The sequence below is a fragment of the Xiphophorus maculatus genome, chromosome 10, assembly GCF_002775205.1.
Source record: "Xiphophorus maculatus strain JP 163 A chromosome 10, X_maculatus-5.0-male, whole genome shotgun sequence".
Taxonomy (NCBI): Eukaryota; Metazoa; Chordata; class Actinopteri; order Cyprinodontiformes; family Poeciliidae; genus Xiphophorus; species Xiphophorus maculatus.
In genome coordinates this window covers 14,093,356-14,113,818 of record NC_036452.1, presented here as the reverse complement: position 1 = coordinate 14,113,818, position 20,463 = coordinate 14,093,356, and the positions used below count along the sequence as shown (strand labels likewise).

General features: G+C 37.6%; 1 protein-coding gene across 5 annotated transcripts in view; it reads left to right on the top strand.

The window, feature by feature from the left end:
• The first annotated feature begins 1,942 nt into the window (after window positions 1-1,942).
• Window positions 1,943-20,463, top strand: part of LOC102231735 (protein TANC2) — a 156,606-nt gene continuing 138,085 nt past the window's right edge. For all 5 annotated transcript variants that reach the window (XM_023340301.1, XM_023340300.1, XM_023340299.1 and 2 more), the window contains exons 1-2: window positions 1,943-2,346; window positions 19,528-19,625. The gene's annotated coding sequence lies outside the window, so the exon portion shown is untranslated. The remainder of the gene's footprint in view (window positions 2,347-19,527; window positions 19,626-20,463) is intronic.

The window sequence follows — 20,463 nt, the reverse complement described above, 5'->3', positions numbered from 1 at the left end:
CTGTCAGATGGGCGAACTTGTGAGAAGCTGGGGTAAGGATACGTATGATGATAGGCTATAGTCAATCAATTAAAGGCAATGTTACAAACACTAAAGAACTGTTGTTTGTTCCCCATAATATTTTACCTCTCATAATCATGAAATGATTGTGGCAATGTGTTTTAATTTTGACATATGGAATGTAAATCCTTTCAAAAAGTTATTGGTCAATATCTTCCAAACAGATCAGAGTTAAAGTTAAACTGCAATAAAAAGAAGAGTGAGTAAAAATTTTTAAATTATTCCTGCATAGTGTAGAAATAACCTATATTCAATCTGGACTTTATTTTTATTGCATGGAAATATGGACGTACTTGGAAGTATGACTTTATGTGTGGCAATGCCTGTTTTCAACATTATTATCCTATAATACCATATTGGAATCTGTTTAAGTTTTGAGGGTGATTCATAATAACCAAGAATTAGCACTAATGTGATGGTAACTAAATAAGTAATTAAAATTAAGCATCACGTTTGTTCAATTCCCACAGTGTTTAAATGGTGCACTGCTCTCTTTGAAGTGACAGTTCAGCTAACAGGCTGCTTTATAGTTTAATTATGATGCATTCAGCCTTCACAGCATCCCTTATTCTTATTCTGGCAAATAGGCTTGTAATTTCTTTTGACTTATTGGACAACGGGGCCAGAAAAATCTCCGACATTCGCCGTCGTCTTCCCCATTTATCATTTCAAAAGTCAGATACTGCGATCTGCAGGGGGACGAATTGAGTTTTGATTGACACGGACCTTGTTTCTCCAGAATAATTATGAATGATTGAGGTATTAGTGCCTGCTTTCATCATAAATAATTCATTAAACCTGCCTTCCTTCTGCCCCCCACTTAATGCTTGCTCCTCTGCTGTTTCTGCATAAATTTATTGTTGGTAAATGTGATACGTTTGGTCAAATATTATTGGGGTTCTAAACGTTGATTTATAAATAAATGATCTGGCAGTCAGCTGCACTGATGTTGAACACAGTGGACCAACACCAGCAGATGGCATCATTCTGAAATCATCCCAGACAGTGGAAACATCACTAGTCTAGACTAGCAACTTGGATTCTGTTCCTTTACAGACTCCCTCTAGACTCAGGAACTTTGATTTTTCAAATGAGATGCAAAACTACTTCATGGGGCAGCAGTCACTTTTTCCTTTAGCTCATGTAAGACACTTCTGGCTCTTATAGCACTGACTCCAGCCACTGTCTACATCGTGTGGCACTTACCTTCTGTCCTTATGGTTAGCATTTTGAAGACATAAACAACATAGATTTTTTATTTTATTTTATAAGTCGTTGAATGGAGGCAGATTTCATCTCCAACCTGTTTAGAATAAGAACTGCATACTGAATACTGTATGCCTCAAAATAAAAATAAAATAAAAACCAAAGGGATCTTGTTTATTTCACTGTTCTGTGTAGGCGGCAGTTATCCATGTTTCTTTTGCACCTTTTTCTACCACACGTTTTCCTTCCACTTACTTTTCAATAATATTATCAGATACATACGAACAACCAGCTACTTTAGCAGTAACATCTTATGGCTTACCTTCCTTGTGGAGGGTGTCAATATCTGTCTGCTGAACAAACGTTAGGTCTGATCTTAGCATTTCTGTGTTGAAAATCAAGTTTTTTTTACTGGTCTCGTAATTTTCAGGGGGAAAAAAGAAAGAAAAACAAAAACATTTTTGGTTTTCATTAGCTGTAAACCGTAATAATCAAAACTAGCAGAAAATAAACGTTGACAACATATCTTTTTGATGACATTTGTAATTCATAGGGGACGCATGTGTTGTGTATATTCAGTCTGCAATAAGAATCGATTCCCATTCTTCAAGTTAAAGAACCGGCCAGTTGAGTCGGCTCGGCGTCGAGCAACACGTGAGGATTTCAGTGGCAGGGAAGGCGGCTCTCCATGTTGCGGCGCTGCGTGGCAGTGGGCACCGATCTGCCGCTGGCTGGCTGCACAACAAACGCACGCGTGGCTTTAGTCGTGAACGGCCTTAACGCCTGGCACTTACATTCGGCGAGAAGCAGCCGCGAGTCTCGGACGAAGCTACCTGCTGCGGAGCGACTTTGCGCTTTGCGTCCTACACCCAGGAGGACAAGGTGTGGGGGGGTCGCTCCTGTGACCGGGCTGAATGTGGTCGCTTTGATCGGTGCAGTTATTCCTAGAGTCAGTGGCTTGGGCTGTTTTGAAGCGATTGGACGCGGACAGGGAGAGCGGTGGACCGCAAGCAGCAACACAGGAGCCGTGAATGTGATGCCCGAGCTGGAAAGAAAACCCCAGCTTCAAGTCTAGAGAAGGTAAACTCTCTGTTGTATTCTGCGACTTTTGCTTCATCTCAGCAGTACCCGTTTGTTTCCCAAATTTTTTTTTTTTTGCTTTAAGCAGAAAGTTTCGACATATATTATTATTACATCAGTGCAGATATAATCTGTTCTGCCGGTATCTGGCGCCTGCTCAAGCTAAGCCAATAAACAACCCCCAGTAGTGTTTTAATGAGATAGACTTAGCTGCTTCTTTGAACACAACGAGAAGCGTTTTCTTCTTATGGGTTAAATGCATCATGTGTGATGCTACCAAACTACACAAGGCAACACACTGTGTTGATCTACTCTATAATCAAATGATCTTTATTCCCACTTTTAACCTCCCAGACTGAATGCAGAGCGATGCTGGATTTATTTAAGGTTCAGCCTATAAATCTAGATTTGCATTCTTCTAACCTATTTTCAGCAGTTTCTGTGTAAGAGGGACTGCCCACCCAGACAACAAACTGTCCATAAAATGAAGAGGTCTATATAGAAGAAGCTGTTTCTACTTGTTCACTCGCTCCAGGCCAGCATCTACCTCCCTGTGCACAGCCTATTATCTGACATCTGGTCCCTCTTTGACAGAGACTTATGTGGTAATAGTATGTTTCAGCAGAGGCACTTAATCTGTGTAATGCCTGTTGTTTGGAAGGGGAAAACACTTATTTCCCCTTTGTTCGCCATTTGGATCATCATACAGAAGAAATTGTACATAGATTTGGACATTAAAGCTGAATCCTGTTTTCCCCTTATTCGTAACCCTCCTCCCTAAGTCTGTGAGAAAGGTGAAGGTGAATTTAGCTGTTTTAAAATGGAGACTTGTAGGGGAACAGTTGGAAACAAAGAACTCTGAGCTGTACTGTAAATACACTGAAATATTTTCCTACTTAACTTATTTTGATGATGCAATAACTTCATCAAGAATAAAAAAAAAGCAAAAATATGTATACATTTTTATATGCTTTTCTGCTTACTCATAGTTAAATTCAATTTATAGGAATATTACTGAAAAGTCATTTTATTTTAGTAACTCGGTTCACTAATTGAAGCACATTGTGTAGATTAATAACTCACCAATGGGTTTTCAAATCTTTATTTTTGTTAATTATTATGGTTTCCCACTTACTGCTAATTAAAACATCATCCCATTGGTAGTTTGTCCCGAAACATCCTTACATGTTTGTCCTCAAACATGTATAAATGTCCTCCGATCAAATTAGACCAAAATGCAACTTTTTGGTGTAGATGCAGAATGCTATATGAGGTAGAAAACTAACACTGGGCCTCTACTGTATATGGACACACAATCTCCAGATAATGGTCCAGTCAAATCCAACTGAGAATCTGTTGGAAGACTTGAAAATTGCCAGTAAAAGATACTCTCCATTCAGTCTAACTGAGCTTGAACTATTCTGCAAAACAAAAAAAAAATAAAAAGGAAAAATGCAACAAATTTAGTTTGATGTGTTATATCACATAAAATGCAGTGGATTTTAAGCACAACATGGTAGGTTTGCTTTTCAATAGGTTCAAATTGGTATGATTGTTTGTGTCCGTCTTTAACAATCATAAATACTGCCTAGATTTTGTAGGACACGTTCAGGCATATTAAGTCATTCTATGTGCATGCGGTAGGAAACAGTAATGATAATTCTTGTAGAAGTGTCCCATTTCTTAGCGGGATATTTTAACCACTATCTGAAATAATAATTGGGTCGTGCAGAGGGGTAACCCTACGAAATGGCAGCTAAAACATAATGAAATGTTAAATTATTTAACTATGTTACAAACACAAAGTTATGCCTTTTCAGCGGCTGATTTTTTTTTTTCTTTCTTTTTTTTTTAACAAAGCACTTATCACAAGAATATGAAGTGTGCTTCAGTTTTCATGGTTTCTGTGTGAGGCTTGAGATGACTGCTGCCTCGTTGTAGTTTTTTATTAAAGTTCTTGGTTGTCAGCTCTTCTCTGCACAGATGAAAGACACTCATCCTCAAAGCGTTCTCTCATCACACCACTGACATGCGCTGGTTTTGCCTCCCTGTCCTGACACACATCTGTGAGCTCACAGTGTGTATGTTTTCCATTGTGAGATCACCATGTTCTCCCTTTTTTTGTCGTTCAGGCCTAAACCTTTTCTTTTTTTTTTTGTCTTGTGCGGTGCTTATCTCTCCCTTCTCAGTGGGGGTAGTGACGAGTCCTGGTTTTTCCACAGTTTGAGCTAGTGCAGTCCTCGTTTTTTTTTTCTTCCCCTTCACAGCTCACTGACAGGCCAAAGGTCTGTACAAAAAAAGGATTCTGGTGCAGAAAATGGGTGATGGATTTCTCACAAAACTAAGCTGTCACAAAACACAGCCTTCAGTCTTTGTGCCACATGAATAAAACATTCCTCACATCTTTAAATCTAAACTGACCTCTCTAAACTCACAGTGTAAGTGTTGTTGCAAGTCAAATGGGGAGCTATTTTTCACCTATGATTAAGAATAAAGATCCCAGTTGGAGGCAATCAAAATAAATGCTCATATTTGCAGTTACGTTTCAGAAAACTGAAATATTTACTCCTTTTAATTCACAAAGTGAAATTCATTAATCACAGAATAAGTTACAAATGTAATTTTGATGATTATGGCTGACAGCTAACAATAGTCCAAAATTCAGTTTGTTTGAATGTTTGTATATGATATCAGAGCAATGCAGCAACAGAATTTCTAAATTTTACCCCTCAGAGTACCAAGACTTTTTTTCCCCAGTGTTCAGTATGTACAGGTTTTTTTTTTTTATGATGAAACATGGTGCGTCAGTCTGCTCTTCCCCATCAAAAAGTTCTCCCTTACAGCTCCTCACCTCAGAATTCTCGCCCACAGCCCGTAACCGGTGCACTCTGTTCTGTAGACAGCTAGTAATGAGAGGCATTAGTGAGAATTTTTTTTATAAACAAACAAAACGTACAAAACTGAGGGACAGGAAGAACGGTGCAAAGAACTCGATGGAAATCATAAAAACGGTGCCGAATAGTGACAAATCAACGGAGTGGCAGATCAAGGGACACGGGGATGATAAGGGAGTGACGGTGAATGGCAAGAGAAGAGCTCACTGCTGAGTTTGAATACAATAGAAACAAGAGGCAGACTAAAATCGTGAGAAGATAAACTTAGAGAGGCTAAGAGTAATATAAGGAAACTAAATAGAAATCCACAAAGCCACTTATTGAGGGTGGTAACATTAACTTGGGTTGCTGTCTGAATTTATTTGTCCCAGTTTCATTGGTTTTAAACTTTATTTAATTATTGCCCTGGCTCTTAAGTATGGGCAAGCTTAGGCGAGCTGGAATTTTCTTGTTGCCATTTCCCGACTGAAGATCAACACAAATCTGCCCAACTTGATTACATGTTATCTTATTTTCTTTTTCCATTTTAAAGTAAGGCTACTTTATCTGTTTGAATTGTGTTACCTAATTTGGATAAAACAATTCTCTCTTAACCTGGGAGAGAATTGAACCCTCTCCATTGAGGGTGCTGTAAATTGTATAGTAAATAGTGTTCTAGACCTGCATGGCTGTACCAAGTCAAGCAGCAAGCCTCTCCTTTATTGACTCTGAGGAGGTCATGTTCATTTTACATCTGTTGGTGAGAAATGCCTGTTGGGTTACCGTCGCAACACCCGTAAAACTAGATAACCTTACAATTAAGATTTTCAATTAACAAGTAAGTTGTGAGTGGTGAAAAAAAAGTGCTGCAAAGTCTTAGGAAAACATGCAATATGTGGTAATATTGGTGAATCCTGCTATAACTTACTTGGAAAATTAAATGAGTTAACAGTAGAAATGTCAACCATAGAATCCCAGATAATGAGTAGTATATCCATCTACTGGAAAAATATTATTATCATTTCCATCTGAATTACAAGCTTTTATACAAAAGGTCCCAGGCATCTCTTGTTTAGCACTGAAATAGTTTAATTCTTCTGAAATACATTTTTCCTTTATGACTTTACTTTCAACCTCTTACCTTCTGGAATGATTCAGGTAACAACCGTAGGAACTTTATGGCAGACGTTTTAAGGGATTGTAACACAAACTTTCCAAAATCTTACTTCTCAATACTGGCTAGCGGGAAATACCTGTATGAGTCCATGGAAAAATAATTTCACTCCTGTTCTTTTCCTGCATCATTGATTATATCATAAAATGAGACAGCTGAAATCTTCAAGCACACCTTGATGAGCTTCTGTAGGTCAGTCTTGGAAATGTAGAGCATCATTGATTCAATCAGCTGCACACGTGTTAAGTTGAGGCCTGTTAAATTGAGGCACTTCTTCAGAATAATAATAACAAGACATTATGTATTAATTTTTGCAATCCAGATTTAGAGAAGTGTAAATTCAATTTATTGTCTAATTGTGCCCTCAATGGTAGCTGGAGTTAATTAAAAGGCATTTAAATGTCTTTGTGCTCTTTCAGAGATTAAAATGTTTTCAGTTTAATTAGATAAAGCAGCTTTGCAAGGCAGATAGTCCTGGATGTTGCTCTCTTACTCTTATCGGCTGCAGAAATGCTATAAAACATCATCCTCCTGGGGTTTTTGATCTATGTTCTCACCAGCGACACTTTTTGTACTTTCTTTATGTTTTTAAAACTGCATTCTGTGTAACCAGTAAGAGCCTACTGGGAAAAATGTTTGGCAGTGTGTGCACATGCCTGTACAAATGGAGCATAATCATCAGTTTAGGAAAAATGCGAAGTGAAGGGAGTTATAATTGATATTTTGGCCATAATTTATTTTCCTCTTGGTCAGTAACTCAGCTTATGCCCCAGAGTGGGGAGGGCAATCATCCAATGCCAATGATCCTGAGCAGTTTTGTTCATACTGCAGATTGTTAGTTTTCAAGCCTTGCCAAGTTTCTCTTTTTGGTTGAGGTCTGGACTTTGACTCGACAATTCTAATACATAACAAAATCTTAAACATTTTTATTATTTCCTTCTAGGATTGTCCTGTATTTAGCTGTATCCATCTGCTCTTCAACTCTGACAAGTTTCCTTGTAATTGCAGAAGAAAAATACACCATCTCCACCTCTCAGCTTGATAATGCATTTTGCATGTTAGCAAGAATCTTCAGTTTTAGTTTTATTTGACCAGAACTTCTTCTCAGACATGTTTGCTTTGTTTCTATGTAAACAGCAGAGGGTTTCTTGGAGGATCGGGGGTTCTTTCATTCATTCCATCTGCCCAGTCTTTCATAAAACCTACATATGTGTAGTACACCGCTAATATTTAAGAATGTCTCCCACCTGAGGTGTGGTTCTCTGCAGTTCCTCCAGAGTCATTATTGTTTTACCTAATCATGCTTTAAACTTTTCTTCAGCCTTGTCTTTGACATCTCTGGTGTGTTCTTAGATCTTCATTTGGGGCTGTTTGACCACTCAGGCTTTCACAGAACAACTCAGGTTAAATATCACACAAATGGGCTGTTGTTAGTGATTTAGCAACAGCAGGAGGCTGTAGGTTGCATTGGGTTTAAATTAGGAGTATCAGTGCAATGAGGGACTGAATGTGTGTTACACGTGTATCATATTTGGATGATACACATGTAACATGTCATGTCAACATGTAAATAAATCCACGAATGAAGATATTCCTGATCAGTCTCCAGTCAAACAGTGAAATTGTCTCATTTGGAAGAAATCTTGGTGCGTGACCTAACTTTCTTTCTTTCTTTCATTCTTTCTTAATGAGAGACAGATTCTCTTTCAGGCATGTCCTTCTTTTTCATTGTAGCATTTTGATTATGTAAGAGTGAGCAGGAGGAGGCGTTTTCTTAGCCCTTCCTTCTTTTTGGTTACAGAGACATGACTTTTAGGGAAGCAGGATTGTTAAATCTTGGCATTCCTGATTCTCTGAGAAGAATGACCATTTTTCATGTGGGAGCCATTGATGTGTGCATATATATATATATATATATATATATATATATATATATATATATATATATATATATATATAATGAGTGCACTCTGACTCCTCGTTTATATTTTGGTTAGAGAAAGTTTTGAATCATGTAGTTTATATATACATATTTCACAGAAAAAGCACTTTGTCAAAAAAAAAAAAAAACTAACACAGCTGCAGTGTTTCTGGGAAAGATATTTTTGGTGTTAAAAGTATATTACCATGCTGGTAATACTGTTGTGTTACTTGTTGTCTGTTTCTCTTCGAAGGATTTTCCTATACACCTTAAACAGTAATCCAGCAGCTTTGTCTAAAATACATCAGCAGATCAAATAACTTTAGTGTTTTGGATTGCTACAACAGAAGGTTGTATAGGCTGTTGACCTAGTTACCGTTTCATAACAATAGAAGATAACATAGCATCAGTCTGGTCGCATATTTTAGCTTAGGATCTGGAAGCACTTTGACAATGCTGTTTTTAGCTTGACATGGTAGTAGTGATAAAATGATTTCCAAATTTATCTGTTACCAATATAGCATTTTTTTTCAAACAATCCATTACTGTGCATCAAATGCAGCATCTCAGATGTGTCGTCTCAGACATGAGCAGAAATGAAAGTAAATCAACAAAGAACGCCGAGTTTTTCGTGTAGCTGTTTTCGAGACTTTCTAACTGCACAGGTTAGACGTTTTGAAGATGTTTTTTCTACTCTCCGTTCAGAAGGAAACTCAGTTGTGTACCTTTAGCTGCCTCTCACTGCCTCATGGCTAATCCAATATAAATGAGCATTTGGCCAGATGTATGTGGCCTTGAGAACGGCTTGGTTTAACTTGTTAACAGCTTGGAATACCGTTATTGTAGTAGCTGTGAAGCTGCTTTTACTTACCAGTCAAAATCCTACCACAAGGCTTTATGTCTTTTTGTCTTTGTCTTTGTGTCCATAATGTCAAAACAGGAAGTAGACGGGGAAGCAACTTCCTTCAAACCTCCACAATAAGAGCCTTAATCATTCTATATGCTGCAATTTTACCTTCATATTTGAAGCAAATAAAATATGCTTAGGTGTCATCTCAGCTTGTGAACACATATTACTCTGGAGGTTGAACCCTGGTATGTCATATGTTTCTAACTTTAATCACCATTTGTAAAATTATCTTGACACCAGATGCATCAAAATGAGCTATAGGCCACATTTTGTGATATTTGTTTAACTTAAGTTAGTAGTTTATATAAATTTCCTCCCATTTTGATGATTCTTTTTGATTAAATATTTTGTGGAAGACAAAATTGTAACTTTCTGGATAGTGTAACCTATCTTACATCTGGCGTAATACTAACAGCCTGTCAGAAAATAGTATAATAGTGACAGTCAGATAGTAGGATTATGTTTGTCTTACTGACTTTCTGTTTATGGCATTAACCTTCGGGAAATCACTGTAAGCATCCTTGTGGTCAGTGTTGTTTTTGTTTTTATTTCACTGTGTGCAGTCAAACCACAATCTGTAAATGGCTCTTTAAAACCTGAGACATGCTGACTTGTACCAACTTGCTCACTGATGCATTAGTGCAGACATTTGTTAAACTAGAAGCCTGAGTCACTGTCACTGAGTCTGGATGTGTGCGAAATCTTTTCTGCCACTTCCCCCCTCTGTGCACTGATATATATCTTGCTGGCAGTTACTGCCGAGCCTGAACACTTGGATCTCATTGCTGCATAGCAGCTTTAATGAAATCAAGTTAATCACTTGTCCTCAGACAAGCAAGAGTGTTATATGCATTCCTTCATGTCGCCTACCTCTTGGATTACATGAACATACCTGACTTTGCCAAGCCTTTGGATAAGACAGATTTGCTCTACGGCTGTATCAGATCACTCTGCCACTCAAACTTCCTTTCGGGGAAACAAAGATCCCCGTCAGCCCATTAGACAGCTTGCTTGAGCTGGCCCCAGCTGTTGTCGGCAGATGACTGGCAGGGTCCTCATTAGGTCTGCGGGCTTCGCCTCATGGCTGCAGCAACAACTACGGCAACCACATCCTCAGCTCTGCAGCTTAGACGGGAGCAGTCAGTGACCTTTGCTCTGTTCACCTTTGCCTAGTTTTACAACCGCCACATTGTTTCCTTACTCTGTGTCCTTCTGTCCTTCCTCTAAAGGCACAATCATTCAACTTTCTTGGTCTAGTCACTAACATCTGGTGTTACTATTGGGATATAAAGAAAAATTTTGTTAGCTATCGTCAAAGCTGCATAGTTACCATCTTCAGTGATAGATAAACACCATAACGTGTGAACAGTAACACAGTCGTATCAGGAACTTTGACATGGGATCAGCGGGCTGGTCTGAGGTGTTACTGAGTGAAAGCTTCTTCAATCAAGACGGAGGCTCAGATGTCTTTTACTGAACATTTCTGTTCAGTTTTTATTGAGGAGAAAAACGGCGACAGCTGATAACGGCAACGGCTGTTCGTTACCTAGCAACCAAAATCAACAGAAGCAAGACAGTGACAAAAGACAGAACCAGATCCTGTTAGGCATTCTTCAAAATAAAACACTTTCTCTATTCAAATAAATCGTGCCTCGCACTTAAATATGTTTCACTTCAACTTTTGTAATTATATAATCATGTTAAATTCAATTAATAAGAATCCTCATGTAAATTATGCTGAACATATAATTGTAAAGCAGTCACTTATCATGCAAATTATACTTAACAACAAATAAGTGTAAAGAAATCACAACATGAGGTCCTTATCGTTACACCAGTTCTTTCTCTCATTGTTCATTTTTTAAGTTATTCTCATTTGGCTGTAGAAGATGAGTTTAGATATGTAATGTGAAGCACCATTAATGGGTTAACTTCATCATTGCTTTCCAGGTGTTTGTAAAACACAGTGGATCTGTTGATGTTAGTACAAATGCTTTCAGTGTCTAAAACTGGGAGTAGGAGTGAAGAGAAAAGGATTTAATGAAAGGTAGCATTGTTTTCACTTTGACACAGCTTTCCCTCCTTCATCAAACACTTTGTAATGAAGACGTTCTAAAATAAGTGTGTGTAAATGTAAATTCAAGTCTCAAAATGGGTTTGGAAAGAAGGACTGTTCATATGTACATTAACATAACACATAACATAACCTCGCAGTCATACATATATATCCCCCACCCCCACACAGTCATATTGTTCTGCACTTTGCACTGTCACATCATCTGTACTTTGCCATAATTGGACCTGCTGCTACTTCTTTGGTGTGGTTGAGTGCCTTTAGTTAATTTAGTTGTATATATTGTTATTATTATTATTGTGTGTTTGCTTATTTTTACTGTATATATTTGACCTTTACACGGGAGCTGCAATGGAAATTTCGTTGAATTCTGTTCAATGACAATAAATGCTATCCATCCATCCATCCATCCATCCATCCATCCATCCATCCATCCATCCATCCATCCATCCATCCATCCATCCATCCATCCATCCATCCATCCATCCATCCATTTTTCATAACAACTTGAAACTCATCCTTAGGACACAACACTAAGACTCCTATACCCAAATCTGGCCATGTCCGTTTTTTCATAGCCGCAAATAGTATAACAGCATGGATCCATCTTGCTTTGTACAACTGATATTGAAGGTGGTGAAACCTGAGACATGCAACCATGTGATGCTGTCATGTCAATATGGACTGAAATCTCAGAGGATAATTTTTTGACACTTTGAGTCTACGCATGAAGCAGTAAGGCAGTTCTGAAGATGAAAGAAGATTCAACTTGCCACAAGCAAACTGTACCTAATAAATTGTCTACTGTAAAACGAATAACCACAATGGCTTTAATTTTGTATGAATTAAAACACATTAAATTCAAATATAAATTTTTTCGGAAATGGAAGATTTTATGCAAATCATGCTTCACTGAACATAAATGAACTTTTTGCCCACAAGCAAGAAATTCTGACTGAGCCAAAGCTAAAGGAAGTGGTTCTTGTTCTGCCTTCTGTCCGTTTCTGGCTTTCTGAAGCTATGGGTAGTCTATTATTAGAACTCGTTTTAACAAACCGTTGTATTTTCCTCAGGGCTCACATGACTTTCTAAGACCAAACATGTATTGTGTGCATATATATTTCAAAGAGGATGGCACATATAGATAAAAAGATCTTTTTTCAGTTCAGCCAAAAGTCAGCATATTGAATACATAGCTTGCAGCTGCAATGGCTTATGAATTGACTGCACTTAGACTTCCCTGGGGGTATCATACAAAACTTCTTAGTCTTGAGATATTGTAAGCATAGAGCACTCAGTCTAACACTGAGATTTCCTGTATTTCTTTGTAAATGTGGCATATTTTGGATTATCCAGTTCTTAATCTTGTGAATAGATAAATACCCTTGTTGACAGAGGGCAAACCTGGCAGGAGCAGAGCTTTACTGAGGCATGTTCCTTCAATAGACGCTTGTTTTCAGAGTGGAGGAGCGGTCTATGGCTTTAGGGTACGGCCACTAAAGTATGTCCTTGTTCAGGCATGAGAGTTCATTGTGTTAGCTGTCAGAACACAAAGTCCCCTCAGAGTCTGTCTAAAAATATTTCATACCACCTCTGCCCCAAACAACACAGCGAGGGGCATAAATATAGAGAAGCAGCATGAGTCTGGCTGAGCAAATTCTGAGCAGAAAAACAAAAAGCAAACTTCCCCACTGCAGACTTCACATCAGTAAAAACACAATATGAAGCTTTAAGAAGTAAAATCTCTTAAAGAGGCAGAAGTGTGAAGACTTGATTACGTATATAACTATAAATTCTATTCAGAAATAAAATGCAGCATTCTAATAAACATGTTTATTGTTAACTAATACAGTCATGTTGTTTGGTATATAGAATTACCTATTGTAATAAATAATTTTGTTGTGTGTGTATGTGTTCATGCCTTGTCCTGGTGGCTTTAAAAAAGGTGGAAGGCACCCCCAAAGTCAGCAGATGTATAGAAGGCTGTTTACACAGGCCTGAGAGCAGTAGCCACCTGCACCATGTGCCTCCCTGAAATCTCTGCAATGCCAAAGGACACAACCCATGGTTGTGGAAGACCGCAACCACTATCTACCAACAACCCCAAAACAGAACACACCACACCTAGCAAATGACCCTACAGAGCCCACAACTGGCCCATGTGGAAGTCCTAACATCAGATAGAATATCCTTACCATTATGATGGTTAAAATAAATGTCATTCCATTTAAAGATTGTGGGTGACTGACTGTCCAGGGTTGAACGTCTGAAAACATGACAAACACAAAATGGTCATGTATAGTTAAAATTACAGATCATAAACCACAAAAATACATATCTAAAGCAACAAGCAGACAATAGATGAACTTTTTGGGAGACTCGACGAGTGGCAGCAGATATGAACCAACATAAAACCCCTGCACTGTAATGCATTTCTCAGCCTCTGTAGGTTTTATTTAGCTGTTTTATTTTACAAAACATTGTAAAATATAAAGCGTGCATCATGTTGTTCAGTAGAATGTTTAGAAAAAATGTATAGGCTCTTAGCAGATCTTCATAAAAGTTTTCTTTTGTAGGAGGAAGAAAGAAAAACTAGTATATGTGTTCACTGGTTTTTAGTTGAAAATGGTCTCTCATTGTTCAGAAATTGCCTTTTTAAATGACTTTATAACTCAGCAGTATTTTCTCTTTAAGGCTAATGAAAGTTAAGGGGTTAAAAAGTTAAATTGAAATCTTGTTATTAGTGGTATCATTTATGTGGATACGTCTTCACCAGTCAAAGTTTTTAAAACGTCTTTAAGAATACAAATGAGCTGCTGATCAAAGTCATTGATTCATTTTCTTTAATTTGTCAAGTTATTTGTTTTGTTTTTATTTTGGTGATTTTGAAGTGTGTCTTCAGAAATACAAGCTGCAAAGGGAGCATAATTAACACACTTGCTCCAAAAGCCCTTCTTCTCTATGGGCTCAAAAGAAGGAGCACACCAGGCTTTTCCTCGAGGTCAGGGTCAGCCACTTTCACAGCAGGCTACAGGAAGCCGGAGGGACTGCCGTCTCTAAGCGCCTAATGAGCCTCTAATTGATATCCAGCTGAAAAACCCCACAGAGTGTTAATGCCACTTCCAAGGAAACTATATTACGTCCTCTCTTCATTTAGCTAACAAGCCTCAGAATGCCCGGAAGCATACATTTTTAACACAGAGCCACAGTGGTGACACAGCAGTTGGTGTTTGAAATGATTTTCTGTTGGCTCAAGACAGATAACAAACAATTACACACTGATGCACATTCAGTACTTCTCCTTATTTTCCTGTTGGGCCGGCCGGAAAATTAACGATGACTGCCGAATTGGAGAACTGCGGTCTTCCTCTGGTCAGGCAGTTCTTATGGCTCCTCAGGCTGTGTGTTTGGGATCCAGATGTAAAGAAACAGCAACTTATTCCATTTGCGGCTCCACTTCAAGTTGCAACAACAGCAACAAAAAAATAGTCTTATCTTAGTCGTTTCTTAGACAAAACCTCTGTAATAAGATAGAATTTAAGAAAGGGGCTAATCCTAGAAAATGCTTTTAACCAGCTTCCCTATGGTATCCCATTTGCTATGCTTTGAAAGCTCCAGCCCTCCTGCCAGGATAACTCTCTGGGTGTGTTGCTCAAAATGTTTCATGTTCACAGTAGCAGCTGTGGTAAAGTGCTTTCAGACTTTACATTTTAACCATATTCTGGAAAATGTGTTGTTTTATAGCTTGCTTTGTTTAAACCTGATCCCTGTTAACTTAAATATGTACCTGCCACAAAAAGCAGAGGCACCTGCCAAGCTATGTCTCAGATGTTCTATTTTAGCTTCGTATGGTTAGTAAGCACATTGGTGGGATGGCTTTCTGTCAGCTATAGTAGCATATGGAGACGCTTGTGGTGTGTAGCTGCCAGTGCTTATATCCGAAGCTTCTAAGCATGCAGAATCCTTTTTCATTTTGGGTAAACCAAGGCACTTCTCTGCCTCATAGTGTCGTCTTCCTCTGTGCCAATGTTGGCACAATCTTCTAATGAGCCAAGTTCTTTTCATACAAAACCTTTGCACCTGTGTGCTGTACATATGTCATAGATATATACGTTTTTTTGACTACAGATTTATTTTTTAAAAAGTCTTTTCAAATATCTAGGCTACAAAAAACACCAACTAGACTTAGTACTTAGTATAAACATTACAGAGTATTCGAGGTATTGGGATCATCACAGGAGATGCCATTTTCTTTTAGGAAGATGTTTGGGAATCTAGTCCAACTAAAGTGAGAAACTACCCTATTTTTTTGTTTTCAGAAAGAATAGAATCAATGTTTTAAACATCACAAAATGGCAAAATATATTTTGTAGAATCTGTGATCAGTGTAGAATCTTTCAGTTCTACTTTGACTGGACCAAATGCTATTGTTTTTTTTTTCTATCTGTCTAGTTCTAAAGTGCTAGTAATGCTCACAAAATATGCTTTTTGGTGTTTCGCAATAAAATAAAGGTTTCTCAAACCTTCAACTGCACTTTAATGAATAGTCTGGGAACAATTATCCTGTTAAGTTTTGATCAACCAAAGATTTTAGATTTTAAACTGAAGATGATTAAATCCTTCACTTTACCCACAACAGACAAATTGCTTCTTGTTTGTTTGCTTCTTCTTGTAAAAAGAACCCAAATTGCTCAAATTCAATTAATTTGAAAGTGTTTGTGGCTGCGACAGGGCGTTTGTAGCTAAGTTTTGTTATCCATCTGACTCCGTCAGTACAACGGTGCTGCAGCATAACCGGGGGGATACAAACAGTATGGCAGAAGGCTTTAGTGGTTGAGTGGGTGTGGCTTTTTACAACTGCGGCATACTTCGAAACCAGATTCCCACCCATCTCTCTTGTCATTTTAAAGATTGCAAATTTTAAATGACCCGGGTATATTTTAAAAGTAAGCAGAAAACTATCTCCCCAGCCTTGAGAATATCTGTGTGCTCTAAAAATAAATTTGCCTTGCCTGCGTTGTGCCACTTTGTTTGGCATTTGTATCACAAGGACAATGTTTTTCCGATTGGGAGAAGGATTAAGTGAGAGAGTCACACAACCCTATTTTTGTCTTTTACTGTTTTTTGGAAGTCATTCATACAGTGCAGCATATGTGGAAAAGTAGCATTAACATATTACCATTTTACACCATATTGGACTTCATTCAAATCTTACTTGTCTGTTCATGTATGTTCACTTCCAATTAGTGCCCATGGTTTGCTCCAAATCAGTTGGTCGGAGTACGCTTGGTAATGAGATTCATCCTTGAACTATCCTTTCATTCCATCAAGCGTTAAAGCATTTGATGCTCATAATCCACAGGGATCAAAAGCAAAGTTTGGCTCAATTGATCTTCTTAATAAGACAAGTTAATCGATTCTTAAACACAGTCTGAAGCTATAAAACACGGTGCCTCGTGTATTATTCAGGAGACATTTTGAACTCAGGGGTAATTTACTGCCCTTCTCTTCCATGTGAAAAACATAAGAATGAGCTTGCTGGCAGTAATAGTTCTGCGTGTTTGATGTCACCATTGAGAATGTTTGCTGTGGATGTTTGAAGTTCATTTTACATAACACTTTTTGGCCTGTTAAGAGATGCTGCAGGGACTTCACATTGGAGGTTGATTTGTCTTTACAGCCCACCATAATCCCAAAAGCATTTTAAAATCTTTTACATTTTTGCCCCTTATGTTTGCAAAGAAACTCAATGAGATCTTATGGAGAATGTCTATGGACATCGGTTTTTAACTTACAGATTTTTAATTGGCTTTAGGTTTCCTATTTGACTTGGCCATTCTAACATGTGTACATCTTTTGACCTAAGCCATTCCTTTGTAGATCTGGCTGTATGTTTATGGTCACTGTCCTGCTGGAAGTTGAACCATTTATTTAGGGGTACCAGAATAAAACTGCTGAATACAGATGTACACCACATTTAAAAAAATATGTATTTCTTTAAAAAATAGGCAAAGTGTGGTTTGCCTATGTGCTCATACTCCCTTATTCTAATACTTCTAGATAAAACGTTTCTTTAAAAGTCACCTAATTAGTAAAATCCATCCTTTTAATTTTATTTTGGTTCCATTCCACACTTTGTATAACTTTGTGTATAACTTCGTCATAAAATCCGGGTAAAATTCTCTGTAGGATTAAATATATTAAAAAAATATTGACTCTTTGCTTTATATTTATTTACCTTTTGGAATAGATAAGTCATACGATATGGAAAATATATCTACGCAGTTGGATTAAAGGTATTCACTTAATTGTTATTAGGACTAAAAAGCCTGCACTTTTGTTTCTCATCATTTTAATGTATGTTACATCTTATTCTCTTGTGCACACTCTACTCTTTTGTATGCTTTATGTATTTGGCTCTCCATGCCCTGAATTTCCAGACCTTTGGCATACATAAACCACGGTCAGGAGAGAAGAACCATATGTTCTGAGTATCTGTTTGCAACGTTGAATAGAGCAGCTAGTTCCTCATGGTGTGAAGCTTCAGTTTTACAAAAAGGCATTTGTAATGCATGAAAACGTAAACACTCCTGGTCCTCCAGAGGGAGATGAGTAGCAGAGCTTAAATGACTCATTAACACTGAAGTGGGAGGACTTAGTGTTGGACACATGTTTTTTTTTTTTTTTTTAATCCTAATTCCTGCCTTTTCATTGAACGTCTACACCCAGTGGACAAATGAGAATCATGACAGATTATTAAAATCGTAGTTTTATGGACTCAGATTTCTGCGGGTGTTATTTTTGTGATATGTTCCAGAGTTTTTCAGCTAAGAAAGATGAATTGTAGCCAACAGGACAAATATCCCTGGGAGGGGATGTGCTCCTTGTTCTCCTCTAATTATCATTTGTTTGATGGGAAAGCTGTTTGTTCAATGTGAACCCACTAAATTCAACTGGCAACAGAAGTGACTCTCAAAGTCATTTTTCCTTAACTTTGAACGTTTCATCTCATTTAAATTTAATTTAAATGTCATGGTAGCTGGTATTGCATTTGCACAAATTTCATCAACCAAACATATTGGATGATACAAATTTCTGAATGGCATTTTCTGAAAAGCTTCCTGAGATTGATGAAGCTATAATTTTCTCATTGTTTCTGTAGTTTTATTTTGACTCCCAGTGGCTGAACTAACGTAACCAAGGTGTTTGCTGCATGGTGTAAAACCTAGATGGAGTCCTGCAAAGCCTTCCTTAGGGAGTACAATGTACCAGCTATAATTAGGAAGTGGAAAAAATATTCAGAGAATCCCTGGAGGAAACTTGATTGTTGAAGTTTTTTTTCTATAAATAACATCTTTGTGCATAAGTGACTTTCCGTTTTCATAATCCCAATTTCATGCCTATGATTGTAGCTAAAGTAACACCTGAGCAGAGACTTGAAAAGCCTTGCCTTCTGAAGCATGGACAAATTAAGTTACATTACACCAGAATTTTATTGTAATTTTTTAAGAACTGCCGCACCATTCCTCTCACAATCTTCTTGTAGACCAAATTACTTTCCAACGATATAATGTTTGTGCGGATCATTGGGCACCGTATCACTATTGAAAATAAGTACCTACGCTGTAATGGTTAACATGTTCTAGTAAAGAACTGTGATGTAAAAAGTTGCATTTTCATGCAGAAAACCTAATAATTGAGTACAAGTCACAGAAAGGTTGTGATTTTGTTCTAATATTGACATTTGTTAAATTACTATTACTATACACTTTTTAAGGAGGAAGAAAAATCAAACATGCATTATTCCAGCTTTACATCTCTACACTTTAAGCTCATTTAGCTTTTATCACATGACTGCTTTCATCTCCCACACAGATATTTGAGCCCTGTTCTTTCCTGCCCATAACTGGCCTTCTAATGACATAATGATACATTTAGTCAGTAGGCTTGGAAGCTTGACATCACAACTCTGAAAGCAGCACTTCATTTCAGATCCTCCCACTGAAGAATAAAACAACTGTCCCAGTCTGTACTGTGACAAGAACTCCTTGTTGACCCACATAGTTTTTTGCATTGCCAGCCCCCTTTTGTAGTCTCTCTTGGAGAAATCATCAACAACAAGCTCCTACTCTATAGACTCCATAGATCTGAATGTCAGCCCTTTTTTTCTTGCGTTTTGGTTAATTTCACCTCACCTTAAATTTTTATTTCATGTTTTTCTCTTTGTAGAGAACAGTGGACTGTCTCTGCAGGATTGCGACTTTGGCTTAGCCCGGTGAAATGTAGTGCTTTGCTGCTCCCAAAGCCGGATTTATTGTCTACTCAAGGTGAGTCCTCTCTCAGGTTTCTTGGAGATTAAATTTTCAGTAGGATGCTAGAAAACATATCAGCTACCTAGCTGTTTTATGTGATTCAACAAACTATGTTTTGAATGGAACATTTCTTATTTTTAGAAACCAATTTCTTAGTATCAGGCATGGACCATTATTTTAGGAGCTTTTCACTGTATGATATTGAGTAAAAATAGCAGTTCCACTGTATTTACACAAAAATTTAGAATAACAATGTGTACCATCAAATAACCAAATGCGTTTAAAACAGAAAAGCAAAAATTGTATCTGCTGCTGTAAAAATAACATCACATTGAGGATACCACACGTATTTACTAATAATGTAGATTTTAAAACTGAAACAAAAATCTAGATTAAAACATTTTTGTGTGACTTATTTATTTATTTATTTATTTATTTTTAAAATGTACATCTAGAGAATATTTAAAACTAGGAATAACCTAATCACCGAGGCCTAGTTCCAATTTTTGGGGGGATTTCACTGTATTTTGGTGGAGGTGATGTCATCTACCCATGAAGCTGTGGGCCAATCAATGGTGTTCCTCAGAATCTGGCCGACTGCTGATAAATGCGTGAGCTAAGGGCCGTTTCAATCACTCCTTGTCTAACCAGCCATGAGATGGTTGTTTGGATCTGAAATTGATCCAACGTTGGAACAAAGTCTTCTAAAGTTGCCAGAGACATTACATTTTCACTAACCTAATAAAATGAGGACATTTAGGGAATTTTGCTGCTCTAGTGCTACTTTTTAACCCTACACTACCACATGCATTATCTACTGCAAAGAGAAAAGGGCCAATCTGAACGAGGCTGT